A 14014-nucleotide genomic window follows, 5' to 3' on the forward strand; every position below is an offset into this window, starting at 1 on the left:
TGGCCTGGGTCTTGAACTCTGACTAGAGCAGTGAGGGAATGAGAAAGGACAGTGACTTGGAAGCCACCACAGACACGTGGTCATAGGAAAGCTGGGGTCAGGTGGGACTGTGTTCTCTGACGGAGCCACACCTACCACTCCCACAAACCAGGACCTCAGCGAGTTTATTGGGCACGGCACAGGGAAGGAATTAAGTAGTCGGGATAGGAGGTATCTGTAGGCGAGAGTAGTCTCAAGCAGTAAACTTTTGGGGTAAGGAAGGAAGCTACAATTGCTAGATTTTGTATACACTGGTCAACCATCTGTGAACACTAGAACTCGGGGAAGAAGGCTTTGCTAATTCTGAGCCTGACCCAAACAGGAAAAGGCCTTAACTTCTCAGGACTTTAGTCCTCGTCAACAATACACAGCCACATGGAGCTGCCTCTGTTTCCTACATAGCATGCTTACTGTTGAGAAAGTTAAGTTAAATCAGAGCACTTCCCCTAACTAAGCCTTCCTGTAGCTTTCTATTTATTTGCATATGAAATTTTAAATCTCTAATGCAGTCTACACTGCCTGCTGTTGTGTAGACAGTTTCCTCCTGACAGAAACATTCTATCCTCCAGGGAAGCTCCTTGAATGGGAAGATAGCTCCAAATAGCTTCATAAGTTCCTGAAACTGACCAGATTCACTAGGCCCCTCCCTGCCAGAGTAGGCAGTAAAAAGCTGAGATGAAAGTGAGTTTATCTGCAAAGAAGACTCTGAGACCACACCAGCTGCCTGGCAGAAACAGAAACGAGCTGCCTGGAAGAGGTTTGGACCAACTGAAGAACCCGGAAAGGACACTCTTTGACCTGCTCAGCTGCCTGCAGTGCTCCAGGTTCCCAGCTTTGTGAGCTGTCACCCATGCTGGAGTGGGTTTGGCCATGCAGCTGTCTTTGAGTCATTTCTGCTCCTATTAAGTGATCCTTCACGCATATTTCCGTAAGTAACTTCAATAAAACTTATTGGTTTACCAAGATGAACTTTGGTCCATGGTGGAATCTCTATCTGAGGTGAGTAGGCATGTGTGTTGTGTCTCACCAGGAAATATTTTGTCATGCAACGCACATAGAAATCTCATCCCTACCTATTTTTCTGTCCTCATCCTGTATGTATTTCTCTGCCGCTTACTTCAGGTGTTCCAGTCACCTTGATCTTTTGATCCCATCCTCATGGACTGCCTGACCAGCTCAGGCTCACAGTTCAGTTATAGGTTCATGTCATTCTCTATAGGAAGCCTTCCTGACTTCCCATAGAGGCCAAATGCCTGTGTTAAATAAGCTCATAAAACTTTGTGGACATCACACACTTGGCTTTGTTATCTGTTCTGTGATCATTGGCTCTTTTCCTGCACACCCCCATCATAAGGCAGATGAAAATCTGATCTTTGAGGCTATATTTTTTTAAAGCTTCATCTATTTTATTTTACATGTATGAGTGTTTTGCCTGCTTGTATGTATATGTATATGTCCCCTGCATACCTGGTCCCCATGGAGGTCAGAAGAGAGCATCAGCTCACTTAGAATTGGAGTTACAGATGGTGGTGGATGTCTATGTGGGTGCTGAGAACTGAACCCAGGTTCTCTACAAGAGCAACAAATGCTCTTAACCTTTGGGTCATTTCTCCAACCCTGTTCACTGGTTTTCATCACATAAAGTTTCATTAAGATATTTCTATACATGCTTATCATTTACTTTGCCCATACCCTTCTATTATTTTCCCTTCTCCTGCCTCCTCACCACTCTCTAGTCCTCTTCTTCCTCACCAATCATTCTACTGCATGTGTGCATGTGCACATGTATATTCCATATATAAGAGAAAATATGTGCTGTCTTTCTGGGTTTGGCTTATTTTGCTTAACACAACTGGATTAGTCAGAGTTCTGTAGAGTAACAACTGGTAGAATGAGTCTCTACATAGCATTTTTAAGAATGACTTGCAGACCGCGGTCTAGCAAATTCTACAATGGTTGCCTATGATCGATCTTCAGTGTATGCTGGAATTCTCCCAAAGTAGGCTCAAATGCCAGTAAAGGAATGGGCTTTCCAGTGAGGATGAAAGTAACCAGGTAAAGAGAGAAGCTCCCTTCTTCCATGTCCTTTATATAGGCTGCTTGCAGAAGGTGTGGCCCAGATTAGCGATGGATCTTCTCACCTCAAAGATCTGAGTTAGAAGTGGGTCTTCCCACTTCTCTAGCTTCATTTTCCTGAAAATAATTTACTTTAGCATTTCATGACTGCAGGAAACTACATTGTATATATACCACCTTTTCTTTATCCATCTATCTATCTATTGATGGGCATCTAGGGTGATTGTGAGCAGTAGTCTTGGCTCTTCTGAACAGTGGCGTAATATAAACAATGCAGATGGGATGCTCATGTGGATTCTGTTGGATGTATACCCAAGAGTGGTATAAGTGGTTCATAAGATGTTTATAATTTTGTTTTGTTGAGGAACCTTTGTTTTGATTTCTACAGTGAATGTTTCTACAGCTGCATCAGGCATCCCCCACGTTTTACTAGCATTTGCTACCTTTTGTTTCCTTGATGACCATCAGTCTGCTGGTGTGAGATGGGATGCCAATGTAATTTTGCTTTACTTTTCTCTGATGGCTAAGGATATTGACCGCTTTTCAAATATTTATTGTCCATTTGTTCTTTTGAAAACTGTGTATTCATTTGGCAGTGAATTGATCACATGATTGTTTCCTTGGTGTTTAATTCTTTTTTTTTCTTTGTATATTCTGATATTAATTTTAATGACAGGTTTGTTTTGTGTGTCAACCTGTGAACCTGACGCAAGCTAGAGTCATCAGAGAGGAAGGAGTCTCAGCTGAGGAAATGCCTCCATGAGATCCAGCTGTAAGGCATTTTCTCAGTTGGTGGACAATGGTGGAGGACCCAGTCAGAGACTGTGTTGTCATTAACATTTCTCTTTCTGCTAGGAACTGCTTTGGATCTTCAAGATCTTTTTCCCCCTTCTAGTTCTGTGAAAAATGTCATTGGAATTTGATGGACACGGAAGGTCACTTCTGGTAATGTAGCCATTTCGCATGTTGGTTCTGCAGATCTGGGAGCATAGGAGGGCTTTCAGTCTTCAAATGTCTTCACTACTTTCTTCAGTATTTCCAAGTGTTTACTGTAGAGATCTTTCTACTCCTCTAAGTTTATTCCTGGATGCTTCTTTTGAGCTTCTTGTGTACTGCTCACTAGTTTTTAAAACTAGAGATTTGTTTGATTGTGTGTGTCTGTGTGTGAGTGTGTGCGTGTGAGCGCAGATGCTCATAGAGTCCTGAAGCACATGGCAGAGCCCTGGAAATGGAGTGTCAAACTGTTATGAGCCGTCTGCAATGAGTGCTGGAAACCAGTTCAGGTCCTCTGCAAGAGCAGGGAGCACTCTTAACTGCTGAGCCATCTTTCCAGTCCCACAGCTTGCCATCTCATTCTAGAATTTAGTATAGTTCTTACCATAGTAGCAACACAGTACACATTTATTTTATTGCTCTGAGGAACAAGGTATACTAGCTACTTTTGTATTGCTGTGATACAATGCCATGGTGCAAAGTAACCTATATAAGGAAGGGTTGATTTGGACTTAGGATTCTGGGGGACAAAAGCCTATCATGGCATCAAGACAGGACAGCAGGTGGCAGACATAGAATCAAGGGTAAGACACTGAGTGCTCACATCTTGAATTGCAACTGGGAGTAGGGTAAGCCTGTAAACTGTCAAAACCCAGACTCAGTGACACACTTCCTCCAGCAAGGTTATACTTCCTAAACTCCTCCAGACAGTACTACAAGCTGAAAAATAAGTATTCAAAAGCCTGAGACGATGGGGAGCCATTCTCATTCCAACTGCCACAAAAGGACTGTGGGTAGAGGAGATAGCGAAACAACATGCATATAAATGCACAGTACTCAGATCTCTTCACCTAGAGTGGTCAGACTGTTGACTCCACCCTGGCCAACATGGCAGAGCTATGTTCACTGCCTCTGTGAGCCATGCTCACTGCTCCATCTCCAGGGATGCAGCAGGTCTATGCCACCGCCGTCAAGCAACTAATAGCATGCTGCTCATAAACCCCATTTAAGTGCTCCATCGCAGGACCTCCTGAAAGAGCCGTTTTTGCTACCAGCACGAGCCAGGAAGAAGCCACGCCTCTGCTCAATGCTAGCAAGCAGAGCCTATCTGAAAATATGTGGTTACCAAAAAACTGCATTTGACTTCTGTTTTTGTGGGTCTGGAGGTGCTTTTTTTTTTTTAAATGCTTTCTTAGGCTTTACGTGGATGTACATTGGCAAATATTGGGCACGATTGTGTAAATGGAGACCATTTTGTTTCCAGGCCTTCCAGACCTGGAATAATTTCATAGAAAATATATTAAATTTCTACGAATAATTGCGTAGAAAATATATTAAATATGACACTGTTTGGCCAATGGCTCAGGCATATTCCTAGTTAGCTCTTATATCTTAAATTAACCCATTTTTAAATAATCTATGTATTGCCATGAGGCTGTGACTTACCAGTAATATTCTGGCATCTTTCTCTTTCTGCAGCTACATGGTGTCTCCTCAACTCTGCCTACTCTCTCTCTCTCTGTCTGAATTTTCCACCTGGCTTTACTCTGCTAAGCCATTGGCTGAAGTAGCCAACACATATACAGAAGGACATCCCACATCATCCTCTCACAAGCTTTGTGGCACCCATTGCGTTATCATATGCAGGGAGGACATCATTGTAGAGCGAAGATTTTGTAGTTGGGTTGGTATAAAAAAACTCTAGCACATAAGGGATGAAGGCTCTTTGCAGACATGAGTTTTACTTCTCTATGTTCAATGAGTTATATAGGTGGTATCGGTGTTATCTTCAGCAATAGGACCTTGCTGTCAGTTTGGGGAGAGCAACTTGTAGCTTGGCAATAGTCTAGGTTGTTTGGTGGGGGGTTCCCATGGAATCCCTTTGACCAATGACTCAATTTGATGTAACCCATTCCCAGTACTGGAAGCTTCGTTTGGTGACAAAATATTTCTAGTTGGGGCTTTGTCTCTCCCAGCATTTGGTAATTTTATTTAGATTGCTTTCATATATGTATATATTTTAGGAAGCTTCTACTGTATTAGATTTTAGCTGTCTCTTCTGGTATTCCCTCCCTCATTACTCTTTACACCCCCTCTTCATTTTATCTTCCTGTTCCAATTTCCTACTCCATAACTACATATTCTATTTCCCTTTCCTAATGACATCTATCTGTACCCACTAGTATCTTACTCTATACCCAACTTCTGTGGTTCTATAGATTGTAGCTTGGTTATCATTTACTTAAGAGATAATACCCACATATAAGCAAATGCATACCATATTTGTCTTTCTGGGTCTGGAGATGCTGTGATAACTATTCTTGATTGTCAAGTTGACTACATCTGGAAGAAACTAAAATTCTCAAATGGGGGTCACATCTGAGAGGCATTTTTGTTTAATTTGAAGTAGGAAGGTCCACTTCTAATCTGGACCTTGAGGCATGAAAAATACGTCTTTATTCTAGATGATTTGAGCTGGGGAAAGATATTTCTTTAATAGGGATCATTTGAACTGGGAAAGTGCACCTCTAATCTGAGTTGGAAATCTATAGAAGGTCATGGAAAAAGGAAGTTTTTGCTTTTGCCTGCTTGCTCTTACCTTGCTAGCAAGTCCATTCCTTCACTGGCATTAAAGCCTACTTCTTCAGGATTGCAGTGTCTATTGAAGAGCAGCTGAGACATCCAGTCTTATGAACTGAGAAATTACTGGATTCTTGGACTTTCTATTAATGGCCAGCCATTGTTGGGCTAGCTGAACTACAGCCAAAATGTCATTTTAATAAATGCCCTTTCTGTATATAGAGATTCATTCTCTAAGTTCTGTTAGTCTAGAGAACCCTGACTAATACAGACACCTCACTCAGGATGGTTTTTCTTGTTCCATCCATTTACCTGAGAATTTCATGATTTTAGTTTTTAAATAAATGTCTGTGTAATATTACACTGTGTAAATATACCACATTTTCTTTATCTGTTCCTATGTTGAGGAACATCTAGATTGTTTCCAGTTTCTGTCTGTTATGATTAAAGAGGCGATGAAGATGGTTGACTAAGTGTCTTTCTGGTAGGATGAAGTGTCCTTTGAGAATTATGCCCAAGAGTGGTACATCTGGTTCTGGAGGTAGATTGATTCCCATTTTCCTGAAGAACCACCACACTGATTTCTAAAGTGGCTGTACAAATTTCCAGTCCCACCAGCTATGGAGACGTGTCTCCCTTATGCCAAATCCTTACCAGCATGAGCAGTTGTTTGTTTTATTGATCTTAGCCATTCTGACAGGTGTAAGATGAAAACCTCAAAGCAGTTTTGATTCACATTTCTTTGATGACTAAGGATATTGAACATTCCTTTAAGTGTTTCTCAGCCATTTGAACTTTCTGTTTTGAGAGTTCTCTGTTTAGATCTGTAACCCATTTTGAATTTAGGTTACTTTTTTCTTGATATCTAGTTTTTTGAGTTCTTAATCTATTTTAAATATTTTCCCTCTATTAGATGTGTAGTTGGTAAAATTTTTTTCCCATTTGTAGGATGCCAGAAACTTCTCGGCTTCATGAGGTCCCATTTATTAATTAGTATTTGTGCTAATCGTGTTCTCTTCAGAAAGTCTTTTCCTGTGCTCATAAGTTCAAGGTTATTTCTCATTTTCTCTTCTATCAGATCAGTGTATCTGGTTTTATGTTGAGGGCTTTGATCAGTCCAGACTTGAGTTCTGCACAAGGTGGTAAATATGGATCTATTTGATCAGTCCAGACTTGAGTTCTGCACAAGGTGGTAAATATGGATCTATTTGATCAGTTCAGACTTGAGTTCTGCACAAGGTGGTAAATATGGATCTATTTGATCAGTTCAGACTCGAGTTCTGCACAAGGTGGTAAATATGGATCTATTTGATCAGTTCAGACTTGAGTTCTGCACAAGGTGGTAAATATGGATCTATTTGATCAGTTCAGACTTGAGTTCTGCACAAGGTGGTAAATATGGATCTATTTGGGTTCTTCTACATGCGGTGTCACCAGCACCATGATTGAAGATGCTGGATTTTTTTTTTCAGTGTGTGTTTCTAGATTCTTTATAAAAAAAATAAGGTGTTCATAGGTGTGTAGATTTATGTTATGGGTCTTGAATTCACTTCCCTTGATCAGTATGTCTGGGTTTGTGCCAATACCATGCAGTTTTTATTATTTATAACACTGCAGTACGTTTGAAGTAGGGAATGGTGATACCTTCAGCAATTCTTTTGCTATTCGGAATTGTTTCATTTATCTTGTTTTTTTTTTCCATTTGAAGTTGAAAATTGTTCTTTTGAGATCTGTGAAGAATTGTGTTGGAGTTTTGGTAGGGATTGCATTGAGAGTGTAGATTGCTTTTGGTAGGATGGCCATTTTTAAAAATGATATTAATCCCACTGATCTAATAGCATGGGAGAACTTTCTGTCTTCTGATACAAATACTGTATTGAATAGGTATGGAGAGAGTGAACAACCTTGTCTTGTCCCTGATTTTAGTGGGATTGCTTTGAGTTTCTTTCTATTTAAGTTGATATTGGTTATGGGCTTGTAAACTGCCTTTACTGTATTAAAGTATATCCCTTGTATCCCTGATCTTGTCAGGACTTTTGTAATGAAGGGGTGTTGGATGGCATCTTTGTGTCTAATAGGGGAAGAGCATATCAGACTGATGAGTAAAACCTCAATTACTCAGCTCCACAAATAAGATCCCTAATTACAAGTGCAATTTGGGATGATACTGGGGACAATAAAAAGCTATTATTGGGGGAGGAGAGACATCTGTAATGTATTTGAGAAATCCAAACTAATCTACAATATCTCCCTCCATTTACAAAATAAAAGGCCTTTGTATTCTAAGGCATTGCTTATCTCCTGTGTAATCAACATAGATTAATTTTGTGTGTTTGTTTAGTAGAAGTTGCTCAAGTAAACTCATGTTTAAAACCTAAGGCATTTTTTTTTTTAAATCTAAGCTGTCAACTGGGATGAATCTAAGCACAGGAGAAGATAATTAGCACTATCACTTTCAGTCACAATTTATCATAAGTTCTATATTAGCTGCATATTTATCTCCAGTAATTATAGTAATATTAATTTCATTTCAAATAAATTACAGTAACAAAGGTCTTAAAATATCATAGTTGGAACTTTTCATCAGGACTGCTGGCTCCCCAGTAATGACACGGAGACTTATTATTAATTATAAAAGCTGGACCATAGCTTAGCTTAGGCTTGTTACTAACTTTCTTTCTTTGTGTGTGTGTGTGTGTGTGTGTGTTTTGTTTTTTGAGACAGGGTTTTGTTGTAGTTTTGGAGCCTGTCCTGGAACTAGCTCTTGTAGATCAGGCTGGCCTCAAACTCATAGAGATTTGTCTGCCTCTGCCGCCTGAGTGCTATCTCTTACAACTTAAAGTAACTTATTTCTATTAATATATGTGCTGCCACATGGCTCATGGCTTTACCTGTCCTTCAACAAATTTGCTCCCTCTGTGTTGCAAGGGAGGTTGATTGTTGGTTCCTGGCTGCCCAGTTAGCTTAGACCCGAAACAATCACACAGAAACTGTATTCATAAAATCATTGCTTGACCCATTAGCTCTAGCTTCTTATTGGATAACTCTTACATATTAATTTAACCCATTTCTATTAATCTGTGTATCACCACGAGGCTGTGGCTTACCAGGTAAAATTCCCAGAGTCTGTCTCTGGTGGCTCCATGGCTTCTCTCTGACCCCACCTTCCTCCTCCCATGCTATAGGCCAAGCCAGTTCTTTATTCATTAACCAATAAAAGGAACACATAGACAGAAGGACCTCACACACCACCTCTGCAGTCCTGGTGACTCTCCCTTCTTTTTCCCAGCATCCCATGTGCCTGAAAATCCTGCACTGGCCATTCAGCTTTTTATTAAACCAATCAGAGTGACACATCTTCACAGTGTACACAAAAAGATTATTCCACAGCAGAGTATAATGTCAACCTTTGTAGAAGAGAAACATGAATATACAGGGAGAAGAATGATGCCCAGATGGATAAAACTCTGGCTGTGCAAGTGTGAGGACCAGTTTGTTCTCAGAGCCCAAGTAAATCTCTGAAAGCACTGACCCACTGATTCCAGCCTTCTGGGAAGACAGAGACAGAATCCTCCAAAGTTCATAGCAGACCAGCCTCATATCAACCAGCCTGGAGGTCTGTTGAGAGATCCTGCCTCAATAAATATGGCAGAGAGTGGTATAGGAAGACTCCACATGTCAATCTCAGCCTTCCAAACACACATAGGTGAACATGCACCTTCCTAGGAACCAGAGAGGGCAACAGAAACCAAGGGAAAAACACCTACCACAAGATATCAACGCCTAGAATTATAACTCTCCCAAACTCAATTTTCTAGAAACCAGCATAAAAGCACAATGAGTAACAGCCAGGACATTATGTCGCCATTAGAGCCCAGCAACTAAACTACAGCAGGTTCTGAGAACTGCAACAAAGCTGAAGTACAAGAAAAAGGTCCCAAAAGAGGAATCCCTTAAAGAAACCTATGAAAACACCCTCCCATCCAGACTCCTATTCTGTCTTTCATTAGAAAAGAATGGATTTCTAAAATATATTAATAAAATATAAAAATAAAATATAAGACAAAACAAAAACTATCACATTGGAATTGGACAAGGCAAACAGAATGAAAAGAGCCCAAGAGAGAGCACAAGAATCATAGACCTACTATTCACACACTCAGGAATCCCATAAGAACACTAACCTGGAAGCCATAATATATATTTAGAGAATCTGTTGTAGACCTGGGCAGGCCTTGTGCATGCTGCCTCAGTCTCTGTGAGTCGTGGTGGTTTAGAGGTCCTTGTTTTCTAGGTGTCCTCCATACCCTCTGGCTATTCTGCTCTTTCTGCCTCCTCTTCCACGGCTCTGAAAGTGGGGATTTGATGGAGACATTCAGTTTAGGATTGAGTGTTCCAAGGTTCCCCCACTCTCTTCAGAATGTCTGACTGTGGGTCTCTGTATTCATTCCTACCTCCTGCGGGATGGTGTGGAACGATATGAGGAATACTGACATTACTTCTTTGGAAGTCTGTATTGATATCATATCCTTTATGAATATATTAAATATCAATGCAACAACAATAGCTATAATAATTTTGACTTATTGTTGAGTGCATATGACTTATGTATATACTGGTAATTTCTGGATAGGATGTGGAAGTGCCTGTTGGTGGGAATACCACAGGTTCTGCTAATCCAACCATGGCTTAGGGCCTAACACCCATTGAAGTCAATGCAGAGTGTCAAAATCCAGAGGCAGCTTTCTCTTCCATTCAAGTCTACCAGTCTTCTGGATTTGAATTCAAAGGGAGTCCTCTGCTGAGGCTCACACAGTTGACTAGTTGTAGAACTATCTGAAAGACACAATAGTAATTGACACTTGTCAATCACGTCACTGCCTGTGGTGGTTTAAATATTAATTACACAGTTGCATTCACTTAAGAAAGCACTCATTTTGAAATGTGTCTATGTTTTAACAATGAGGCTAAGAGAAGAGGGGTCAGAGAATGAATATGCCTCAGAACTGTGGGGTGCTTTCACACTTTTTCCAAGTAGTGCTATTCCTAGCACCATGTCAGGATGGTCCAGAACATGATGGTCTGGAGAGAGGTTTTCAGAGGCTTGTGAAATGCAAAAGCTTTTCATAGTGATACTGAAAAATCCATGTCCTTTTTCCACACTCAGGTTCTCGTGGGTGTCCGTGGGAGCTTGCCCGGACACGGCAGTGGATCAGCAGGACCCCAGGTCCATATGAGACTCCAGCTGCCATCTGTGAAGCCAGACATTAAGGGGACAGAAAACGTTCAAGAGAGATGGCTCAGTGGCTAAGACTACTTACCGCTCCAGAAGAGGACCTGAAATGTTATTTTAAGGTATGTTATATTTACTTACACTGTGAAATATTTGTTTAATGATGCAAATATGTGTTACATTCTTTTATGTTGCATTTTCTTAACTCTGTGAGGCTGTGTTGCTTTATCTGTCTAGAACACCTGATTGGTCTAATAAAGTGCTGAATAGCCCGTAGCAAGGCAGGAGAAAGGTTAGGCGGGACTGGAAGACAGAGAGAATAAACAGAAGGAGAAAAAGAGAAAAAGAAAGATCAAGGAGCAAAAGAAGAAACAAGAGAAGGAGGAGGACTCCAGGGGCCAGTCACCCAGCCGCCCAGCCACCCAGTCACCCAGCCACCCAGCCACCTAGTCACCCAGTCACCCAGCCACCCAGCCACCTAGTCACCCAGTCACCCAGCCACCCAGCCACCCAGCCACCCAGTCACCCAGCCACCCAGCCACCCAGCCAGCCACCCAGCCGCCCAGCCAGCTATGGAGTCAGAGTGAAAGTAAGATAGACAGAAGTAAGAAAAGGAAAAAGCCCAGAGGCAAAAGGTAGATGGAATAATTTAAGTTAAAAAAACACCGGCTAACAACAAGCCAAACTATGACCAGGCACTTGCAAGTAATAAGAAGACCCTGTCTGGACTTTGGGAGCTTGGTGGCAGACCCCCCCAAAAGAGACAAAGGGTAAAAAAAATAAACAACTACATTTGGACATACTAGTGTGACGCTTGAATTTCACGGCTTCTTTAAAAGTTTCTGCTTTAAGACAAGCCCTTGAGCAGATAGTACATTAAGTCATAACAACAACAACAATAAAAAAAAAACAAAGTTAAAAAAACTCCTGCCACCTTGCAAGCATCAGCATTCTAGAGCTCTAGGAAAGGTGACCTACCCCCTACAGGGCCATGAGCAGGTGGAGCCTGCCACCAACGCTGCAGGGGGAGGTCCACACCGCTTAGGAAGTGAAAGGCTCAGCCAGTCAAAAAAGGCTAATTGATAGACAGTAAAAGAGGTCAAATGGAAAAAAAAACAACCTCGAAATAGGTTCCAGTGTGTTTTACAATGTATGGAGGCTTAAGAAAGAAAGACCGTGGGAATAGACAGTCATAGAAAGAAAGAAATATTTCAAAAATAATAAAGTATTTAAAGAGAGAAGTAAAATAATAAAAAAGAATAAGCCATGTAAAGATGGGAAATACACAGGGAGGCTGAATCCTGTATGTTATTGTGTTGATTTTGAATTTTTAAATTGCTGATGGGCAAGAGACAGTTGCTGGGAGACATGGTCTTGTGAGCAGGACTGCAGAATTGAGCCTACCTGGATATTTTAGGGCTATCTTAATTTTATAAAGGAAGTCAAATGGAAATCAAAAATGCTTGAGAGAAGCAGTTTTGCTTTGTTTCCACAAGAAACAAGAGGCTGAGGATTCATCCTAGGTTATAGGGACCAGGTTTGATCAAGGGAGGCCTCCTGAAACTTGCCAGGTGATACTTATCAACAAAGGTTATAGCTGGTCTTCCCAGGACTTGGCCATTGTCTCAAATTTTTCTCAGGGACCCCTAAAGTGCCTTTGCCCACAGACAACAAGAAACAGTCTAGAGAAAATGACACCCACATTCCCAAGAGTTGGGTTATATGGGTGATCTTTGATTATTTGGTGGGTTATGGATGTTTGTTATCATTTAGGGGAATATAGGAATATAGGATAAAAAGACAGCTATTAATCCCAGATATTGGTTGAACATTGGCATGGATTTTAATATTATTGATACAAATTTAAATTTAAACTGTATGTATTTTTTCTACTCTTATTTGGGGTATTGTGCTTATGCGGCTCATTTAAAAATACAATGTATAATTTAGAAATAATAGTTGATGTATAATAATCAAATTTGTAGTCACATTAAGGATGTTTTCAAGGTTAGACAGGTATATTTTAGACAGATGATTCTCAAACACTTCAAAAACCTAAAGAATATGGTATTCAAGATGTTTAATAACCTAAGGTTTTTCATGACAATGAGGCACATCTGCTCTTGGCAGTACCAATTTACTTCTGAGAAAATGATGGGCATTGAAGAAACTACAGGTGCTTGCTTTCACTGTGGCAAGATTAGCCATTTGGGCAAGAATCTGCTTTTGGCTTAACTATTTGACTGTGTACTGTACAGACTGTACATGCAGGAACCACAGAAAAGTGGCTGATGAACTTTGCCCAGTCCTTTGAGATTCCTGCTTTACAGAAGAGTCTGCCAGACATTCTGCAAGACACAGAGGAAAGTGACTAATGAACTTTGCCAATACATGGTGGGACAGTCATTCAAATTTCCTGCTTCACAGAAAAGTTTGCAAGATAATCTGAGTCTATCAGCTAAAAATGGAAGACCCAATGCTGCACAGGAACTTTGGGTGACTGTCAAGGCAGCAAGATGTCTTTGTTGTTAGGTAATATTACATCCTTTTGGGGGTCTTTGATGGAGTAAGAGTAGATAGTTATAGTTGCAGCTTTTCTTAGTTATGATAGAAAGTAAATTAGGTATAAAACTTTGGATTCACTAAGATAGGATAGATAATGGAATATTTTCTTTAAATTTGCTAGACACAAATGAACTGGACATTGTGAATGTAATCCTTAATAATTTTTCTTATTGTATACAGTCTTACTATGTTCAAGTTAAAAACTTTTCTTTCAATTTAGACAAAAGGGAGAAATGTTATAGAATATCATTTTAAGATATGTTACAATTGTTTATGCTGTAGAATATTTGTTTAATGGTGCCAAGATGTATTCCATTCTTTTATATTGCATTTGTTTAACTCTGTGAAGCTGTGCTACTTTGCCCGTCTAAAACACCTGGTTGGTCTAATAAAGAACTGAATGGCTAATAACAAGGCAGGAGGAAAAATAAGTGGAGCTGGCAGGCAGGAGGAGGACTTCAGGGGTCAGCCACACAGTCACACAGCCAGCCACAGCCACGGACTAAGAGTGAAAGTAAGATATTCAGA

Source organism: Microtus oregoni, unplaced genomic scaffold (genome assembly GCF_018167655.1).
Source record: "Microtus oregoni isolate MIOR12 unplaced genomic scaffold, Mior012 000001F_ref0000356, whole genome shotgun sequence".
Classification (NCBI taxonomy): Eukaryota; Metazoa; Chordata; class Mammalia; order Rodentia; family Cricetidae; genus Microtus; species Microtus oregoni.